The following is an 8989-nucleotide window of genomic DNA, read 5'->3' as shown; positions in this document are numbered from 1 at the left end:
ACAAGTAGTTATTTTTGCTCTACACTGAAACCTATTCTGATATTTTCTATAGACCTAAACCAGTGTCCTCTTCTGGACACTGAAAGCTGCGCACTCCACTGGGACCACAAAATGGAGGGTTAATCACTTTTCGAGTACCTGCAGCTGAGTGACTTCACACCCTGCCCTCCCTTCCCTTGGACCCAGAGATGACCAGGAGCAGATTATGATTTATACTACAAGGGTTCCCACCCCAGGGTCTTGAGAGAAAGCCGGGCCGGGACAGCCGGAGAGCATTTGTACCATTTCCTGGCTTGGTCACTCATGCTGGAGTTCAGACCTTGTCCTGGGCAGGAATCCAGCAAGCAGCCAAGGGTCTTGTCAGCACTCAATGTGCTTTTAAAGACTTACCTGCTGGGGGCGCCTGGGTAGTTCAGTGGGTTGAACATCTGACTTTGGCTCAGGTCATGATTTCAAAGTTCATAAGTTTGAGAGTTTGAGCCCCAAGTTGGGCTTATTGCTATTAGTGAAGAACCCGCTTTGGCTCCTCCATACCCCCTCTCTCTGCACCTCCCCTCCTCATTTTGTCTCAAAAATAAAAAACATTAAAAAAAGGACTTAAATTGACTAGAATCCTCCTGAGCAATACAGTTTTTTCCTGTTTAGTTAGGAGACCTAATTTGAATGATTATTCCTTTCTCTAGGCAGGAAATCAGAAGCTGCCTTCTATTTTCCGACTATTTGGGACACAGCTCTAGAACAAATATTTTAATTGATATTTTATTGTTTCTCGCTTCTGCCGTTTCTTGATTTCTCAAACATGTAACAAAATAGACCTCATTTGTCTTGCCTTAATGTTACTATTGGCATAAGCATAATGTAAATTGTACACACGGTAATAATACTTGTTAATGTGGTAATTGCAAAAGCCAAATTTTGTAGACAAATCAACCATTAGTGCACAGAAAAGGGATTGCCATGCTGTGTGTGTGTGTGTGTGTGTGTGTGTGTGTGTGTTACTGATCGGTTCCCTGTGAGGCCGCTTGCCCCCCTCCACTGGTCTGCAGCCTAGCAAGCCTGGGGGACGTTCCCCAGGTCGGAGCAGCTGAGCTGACATTTCACCGCCACGGATTCTCCTCAAGCTCCAAACGGCAGTACAAAAGACCATTTCTTTCATACTCGGGAGTAATTTCGTTTTCCTTGATGCTATTATCCATGACTTGTTTATAGTGCACCAGTGTTGGGAAATAGGACATTGGACCTTATTCCCAAGCACTGAGTGACAAGAAGCTACAGGATCTACCCACACACAGTTGCAGGCTGCTCCTGCTCTGCCCACTCTGTGGCTGTCTCTGTTCTTCTCGTTAAACATTTACTGCTGACCAAACGTTTACCATGCTCTCCAGGCTTGCAAGGAGGGTATAAAAGCAGATGCTGCTCCTAATAAAGTTTGCCTTTAGTCCTCAGCTCTTGGTCCATCTCCATCTCGGGGACGTCCACGGTGCCCAGCCTCCCTGGGACCGTCCCTTTCCATAGTGCCCAGTCTCTCTGGGACCGTTCACGCTTCTATTAAGGAGTGAGGATCGTGGTCATATTCCCGGGGTTTGGGAACATCCCAGTTTCCATTAGCTTCCCGCAGCCTCTGGAAACGTTGTTGGGTCTCGCTCCTCGTCTCTCTAGGAACCTCCCACACACCAGGAAGTTTTATAGCTTACAATACATAGCTGTTGTTAGAGCCGCTCTCTATCCCGGCAGGAACCCAGTGTCTACGGTAGCCTGCCTTTTTGTCCTTAGCCAGAAAGCTAAGCAATGTCCTCGTTTTCCATTCTTTCTGCCTGTCATTCCGTCTCCAGCCCCTCCTATAAATGTAAGACCTGGGCTCCCAACCTCTATGTTCCCCGCTCCGTGTGTTACGATGCCCCATGCCCGCCACCCCGGAACCAGGCCACAGCCTTCGAAGTCGTGCTGAGGTCACTGCATACAACAACTCCGTAAAACTGCCAGCATCACCCCCACTCTTCCAGGCCTGGGAGCGTGGTGGGAAGGGGCTGTGGGCGGAGAGAACCCAATCCTGAAGGCCCATTGGCAGGCCGGATGGGGGAGGGGCCAGAGGGACGAAGCTGGGTGTCTTCCTGCAGAGGACAGCTCTCGCCTGCAAGGGTAGGCTAGCTGCCAATGTCAGCCTTGCAGCTTAAGGAGGAATCCTGAGCTGACCTTGAGTATGTGGCTTCAAGAAAAACCCTCTGTCTTTCTGGACCTTCATCCGTCATCTATAAACTCAGTGGATTTTGCCAATATCACCTAAGGTTCTGCTGTTTTACCACATTCAGCCTCTTGCACACGCAGGTACCAGGCACAGAGCAGCAAGCGAAACGTGACAAAAATGAGATTTAGTAAGCTCTACCTTATTCTGTAAGTGGGCGTAAGTAGCTGGCGGTAAATGCTATGAAAATGCACAGTGGACAGGAGTCTGGGTTACACATCCGACTCTTGGACTCTTGGTTTCACCTCAGGTCATGACCTCACGGTTCAAGGGGCCGAGTGCTCTGCACTGAGCATGGCGCGTGTTTGGGATTTTCTCCCCTCTCTCTGCCCCTCCTCTGCGCGCGCTCGCCCTCTCTCTCGCTCTCTCTCAAAATAAATAAACATTTTTAAAAATGCACAGCGGCAACAGGCAAGGGGTGATTTTCAGTGAGGAGGGCAGGGAAGGCCTTGCGGATGGCACCTGGCCACACACCTGGAGGAGGTGACCCCAAAGTCAGCCAGGAGGGGGTAGAGCATAAACGAGCCTCAGGAGAGCTTGAAGTTCCTTAGGATCTCAGGCCGGGCCAACAAGAGCTGCCACGAGGTGCCCGGGGCTCTGACAAAGTCTTGCTCATTCCCAGGCTTTGGCAGGTAATCTGGTTTAATGAGCCTTCTTGAACCTTGCAGCCCCACCTGACCTCCCTGCTCCCCTGTGCATGAAGGAACCAAATGCCCCGCGGGAACCCTGACCCTCAGACCCTGAGGGCCCCTCCGCAGGGCTGTCCCCTCTGCCCAGAGGGTTGCGTGCTGTGGAGCCGGACCCGGAGGAGGCTGGGCTCCTGTATCCCATCGCCTGGGTCTTGCTAGCGCTTCTCTGCAGGTGCTCAGCAGCGGCCGCCCCCGTCCCCAACCTCCCTGACCTCCCTGTCCCAGGACAGACAAGGACAGCCACAGCAGGTTAGCGGAGGCCCCAGTGTGGCTCTCGGAGGCCCCGCGCTCTGGGAGGCCCCTCCTTGCAAAGAGCGGCATGGGGAAGAGGTGTTGCTGGGACGCGGGGCAGGGGCTTGGGGGTGGGACGGAAGTGAGCATCATCCAGGCTTTGCACTTGGCTGTGCTCGTGCACACACGCGGGGCGGAGACTGATCCAGCCGCAGTTCATGGGGAAGGCGGGGGAAGTGGAGAGTCAGCCTGGGAGCAAATCGCGGCCCTGGGGCTCCTCCCAGGATGCCGGCCGCCATCGCGAGGCTGCCAGGCTGGGCCTCATCCCCCCTGCCCAGCTGACCAGGCAGGGCCTGGGCCCCCGCCCCCGGCGCGTGAGAGGGGGTCCTGTAAGACGCTGGGACACCTCCCTGCCCGGAGCAGCAGCAGCCCCCGCAGGGACAGGCCAGGGACCTCGCATCCGGCTTCCTGCCTCATCAATCAGATGCTCGGTCTGCTGTTTTCCTTCTTTCTTTGTTCATTCTTTTGCTTTGTTTTAATGGGGAAAAAATGGAAGCCTGGGCAGAGACCTTGGTTGTGGTGCCTTCTTTCCTCTCCTCTTCCCAGCTTTCTAACTCCTGGACCTCTTACCCTGTTGACACCTTGTGGAAGCTAATATCACGTGTCAGATTGGCCAGGACATGGTGCCCAGATAGCTAGACAAACACCAGTCTAGGTAGCACTGCTGAGGTGGGGTTTTTTTCTTTTTTTAGACTGACATTTAATAAGTATACTTTGAGTTAACCAGATCGGAGTATGCTCCATGATGGGATGGGCCTCGCCCAATCAGCTGAAGGTCACCCTGCAAACATGGAGGTTTCCTGACGAAGTCCCTTTTGGATTTAAGTTGCAGTTTCAGCCCTCTTCCCAGGGGCTCCAGCCGACTGGTCTGCCCTGAATATTTCAGGTTTAACTAGCTGCACAATTGCGTGACCCAATTCTGTAAAATAAAATAGAGCCCTCTTTTTTCATGTGTATTTTATCTATTTATTTTTTATTCTTATGTATTACATTTACTATATATTATCAATATATACAAATTATATATTTATTATATAGAATATATTATATATATAATTAAGATGTTTTGATAATCAATAATATGTAATTAAATACACACACACACACACACACACACACACACACACACATGCCTCAGGAGAGCACTCATGCATTCCCAGAGCCAACCTATATGTCCAGATGCTCGAGTGAGAAGTGCACAATCACAGTGTTAGCACTCGAGGCACTGAGGGCCCTGGGCGATGCCCACAGGCAGTGGCGGTGCCCCACGAGGCCTCACTATGCCAGGGACAGCACAGACCTGCCCAGGAGGGGCCAGGACCGTCGCACCTGCTTCCGCGCGTCTTGTTGCTCCACTTCTATGCTCCACGAGGCCCAGGGAGCCCTTGGCTCAAGGACCCGCAGGTAATTGTCATGATAGTAAGATCAAACTGTCTCCCTGTCTCAGTCTTGTAGGGCCGGTTTCTGTCCCCCTCTCGCGGCAGCCCCTGACTGCCTGGTGCACTGTTCCAGGATTTTGTGCAACGTTTGGGGGCGTGTCCTGGAGCTCCACCAGAAGGTTAGATTTTCCCTCCATAGCTCCCCTCGGAGACCCTCCTCTTCCTTCCTGGCCGGCTGTGAAAAAGTACGGAGTGTATGTACTGGTCCGTGCCCTGCTTCTGGACACGCAGACCTTTATCGATCCGAGTGGTTAGTGACTCAAAGAGCTCCCGAGTCCCTTGGGATTTCCGGGTGACAGAGTGTCTCTTGTTCTAACTGGGTGACTCCGGGTCGGCTCCCGGGTGGGGACAGGTCCTCAGCAAGATGAAGCCTGGACTGGAAGCCTGGAACGTTCAGTCCTGCCCCTGTACCTGGGGAGATATCACAATCCCTCGTACCTATGTGACAAAGCACCCATAAGGATCCCGGTAGTGGGGGTTCCAGGGAGCTTCTGGGTTGGGGAACCCCTCCACTGTGCTCAGGACCCTCCTGGACCGCCCCCATGTGCCTCTTCATCTGGCTGTTCATCTGTGCCCTTTATCACATCCTTTCTTATGTAAGAAACTGCTAAGTTTTTCCATAAGCATTTCCCCGGGTTCTGTGAGCTGTTCTAGCAAATGCTGGAACCCCACGTGGAGCTCGTGGGACCCTCCAATTTGCGCCCCAATTGTGGGTAATCTAGGAACCCGCTACTTGCGGCTGGCGTCTGAAGTGGGGGTGGTCACGCGGGTCTGAGGGCTGGTCTGTGCGGTCTGATGCTGACTCTGGTTCGTGCCATAATCGAGGTGGCCTGTGGACACCCAGCTGGTGCCACAAGCAATCGCTTGGCATAGGAAAGTCTCACACACACACACACACACACACACACACACACACACACACACATCCGGGGTCAGAGTACCGCATGTGGCAGTATGTGACACTGAGGCAGAGATCCGGGGACTGGTTTTCCTCCTCATCTTCCTTGGTACTCACGTTCTGGAGTCTGCATCCATCCTGCACACCAGGTGCTGGGGGATGGCTCACTCCTCAGTGAGCTCTGTTTCAGGGGATTTTCGGCGTCCTTGTGCCCCCGCCCCTTCACGGCTACATACCTGCTTGGGCTCAATGGGAAGCACTTAGTGATCTGATCCATGTAGAAATACACGCAAACATATAGAATACTGCATCTCTGGAGAAACATCTGTGCACATACACGTACAAATATATATTATAGAGTGAACGTTTCTGAATGTTGAAACCTAACACCCAGCTGGATGCACAGGCGGGGCTTTGGGAGGTGACTGAGCTGTGCAGGCGGAGCCATGACAGCATCAGTGTCTTGAAGGGATCCCAGTGCCCTTCACGTTCCCACCATGAGAGAGCCAGTGAGAAGATGCCAGGAAGCAAGTCATCACCAGACCCCGAGTCTGTCCACACCTCGATCCTGGATTTCCACATCTGTGAAGTCTAAAAGCCGTGAGTCTGTGGACTGAGATCTATGTGCCCCTCGTGTCATATGCACACACACATCAATATTCCAGTTCTGATACGTGTGCATCTACACTTTGTTCATTGTGGCGCTGAACCAGCTGATGGACTTGAACCCAAAGAACAAGGGGCCTTCCGCCACTGCCCCGAGCTGCCCCAGCCCTGGGCTCTAGGCCAATCTGCTGACTCGTTCCACAGAGGGAGGGACACGGGAGCCTGGCCCCTGGCGGGTCCTTAAATACAGTGAGGGCCTCGAAGGATTCCTGTGGCCTGAACACACGGGTGCGAGGAGCTGTTCCCCACGCAGACGCTGACATCCCGGGCATGGCCCAGGAGGCAGCCAACTCCCTTCCCACAAACCCAAGGCAAACGTCCGCTGGCATGTGGGCCAGGAGCAATCTTGGGGTCCCAAAATGACCCAACTGGTAGGTTTTGTGGCTCCACTGCAGCGTGAGTGAAAGCACCACCATGGGACCCGCGTGACGTGGCTGAGCCCTGAGTCATCTCCGGTGCCTTCCAGATCTCACCTCAGCCTTGCAAGCAGGCATCAGGGTCCAGCTGGGGCACATGGGCATTGACGGCACAGCTCCAGGCCTGACAGCCACCCTCCTTAAGGAGAACACAGCTGAGTGGAATGGAAATGCTTGCTCGAGAGCCCAGGGCTCACACAGGAGGCGCTGGGTTACCCACACTGCCCGCACCAGTGACCCGGGCTTCTCGGAACATCTCCAGGAAAGTGAGGGCTGCTGAGCTCCAGCCTCTCCATGTGTGTCAGTCTTGAAGGAGAGGACGGGGCCCGTCTTCTCATGGACAAGCCTTTCTCAGGGAGGTTACCCAGAGCAGAGCGGGCAGGTGACAGGACAGTCGGCTTGTAGGGGGTTGAAACATGTGCATCCCAGGAGGGGGGCATAGGGGGCTGAGCCAGCAGGGGGCGAGGGACAGACATGAGCAGGACCCCCTCTCTGGCCGATCTGCAGCCTCCTGATTCCTGGGGTGAGAACACGAGGACACGCCAGTTCTGCTTCCATCCCCAGACACAGGGAGTCTCGAGTTCTCTACAGCACAGAAGGATGGAGAAGATTGGGAAGGTCACAGGGAAGGTCTACGAGGTGATTTCTACCCCTTGGCCGCAGATGTCTGTGAGTCCGAGTGTCAGCCCACCCAAAGGCACTTAGATCGCACCAGCCATGCACCAAGTGCTATCCCTAGAGACGAGACCAAACCGTGAGACCCATCTCGAAAAAAACACGGAAATTGGGAAGAAGAAGGTAATAGGCAGGAATAGGGGCTTTGTGGAGAACCCACCTGACCGCTGTACCTTGTTTGGTGCAAAACAGAAGCAAAGCTTGAAGGACAGTAGCAGGCGGCCACCCTAAAGCCAGGGTTTGGGGCTGAACTGTGTCCCCACAGAATGCAGCCTTCAGTCCTAACCCCAGAAGGATGGCTGGCGGGCGGGGGGGGGGGGTGCTTTGGGAGGGGATTAGGGCTAGATGAAGTCATGAGAATGGGGTCCAGGATAGATTCCTGTCCTTGGAAGAAGGGGAAGAGACCAGGGCGCCTGGGTGGTTCAGTCGGCTGAGCATCTGACTTCAGCTCAGGTCATGATCTCACATTTGTGAGTTTGAGCCCCGTGTTGGGCTCTGTGCTGACAACTCAGAGGCTGGAGCCTGAGTCAGATTCTGTGTCTCCCTCTCTATGCTCCTCCCCCCCTTTCTCTCTCTCTCTGTCAAAAATAAATAAAGATTAAAAAACAATTCTTTTAAAAAGAAAGGAAAGAGAATTCTCTGTCCCTCTGTCTTCCCACAGTTGTGCAAAGTAGACGTCAGCGAGCACACGGCCAGATTACAGCCGCCTCCAAGCCGGGAGGAGACACCTCAAAATGAAGCCTATTTACATCCCCAAAATATTCTAGTATTCAATGCAGACCTACTTGCAACGTCTGTCTTCCAAATTTAAACTGCCCACCTTGAGAAACGTACAGTTGTGATCCCCGTCAGCACAAAGCGAACAGATGAGCTCAGTGGCCAGTTGCATGTAAAGGCCCTCACACCCGCCTGCCTGTGCTTCGTTCCTTATTCCAAATAGCACATAAACCTCCCCGTGACAAACCAGATTTTCATTATGTAAGTAATTTTTCTGAACATTTCCTCCGGGTTTGTTGAAAGATAATTGGCGTAGGTCACTGTGTGGGTTTCTGGCACTCAGCATGGTGGCTTGACTGACTTGTTTTTTGGGTTTTTATGTTAATGTTCATTTATTTATTAGTAAATGTTTATTTATTTCTGAGAGACAGAAAAAGCATGAGCAGGGGAGGAGCAGGGAGAGAGGGAGAGTCCCAAACAGGCTCTGAGCTGTCAGCGCAGAGCCCGACACAGGGCTCAAGCCCATGAACTGGGAGATCATGACCTGAGCCAAAACCAAGAGTCGGACATCTAACCCTTACATGACTTACATGTGTTTTAAATTTTTTTTACATTTATTTTATTTTCGAGAGAGACAGAGAGAGACAGACCATGAGTGGGAGGGGGCAGAGACTGAAAGAGACAGAGAATCTGAAGCAGGCTCCAGGCTCTGAGCTGTCAGCACAGAGCCAGACATGGGGCTCAAACTCACAAATGCTGAGATCATGACCTGAGTCAAAGTTGGATGCTTAACTGACTTAGCCACCCAGGGACCCCTACAGGTGTTTTAAAATGACTACCACACAAAAAACTATCCATAGAACTCCCCTATGACCCAGCAATAGCACTGCTAGGGATTTACCCAAGGGATAAAGAAGTGCTGATGCATAGGAGCACATGTACCCCAATGTTCATAG

This window comes from Suricata suricatta, chromosome 6 (genome assembly GCF_006229205.1).
Source record: "Suricata suricatta isolate VVHF042 chromosome 6, meerkat_22Aug2017_6uvM2_HiC, whole genome shotgun sequence".
Lineage (NCBI taxonomy): Eukaryota > Metazoa > Chordata > Mammalia > Carnivora > Herpestidae > Suricata > Suricata suricatta.
This window is presented reverse-complemented; position numbering follows the sequence as displayed.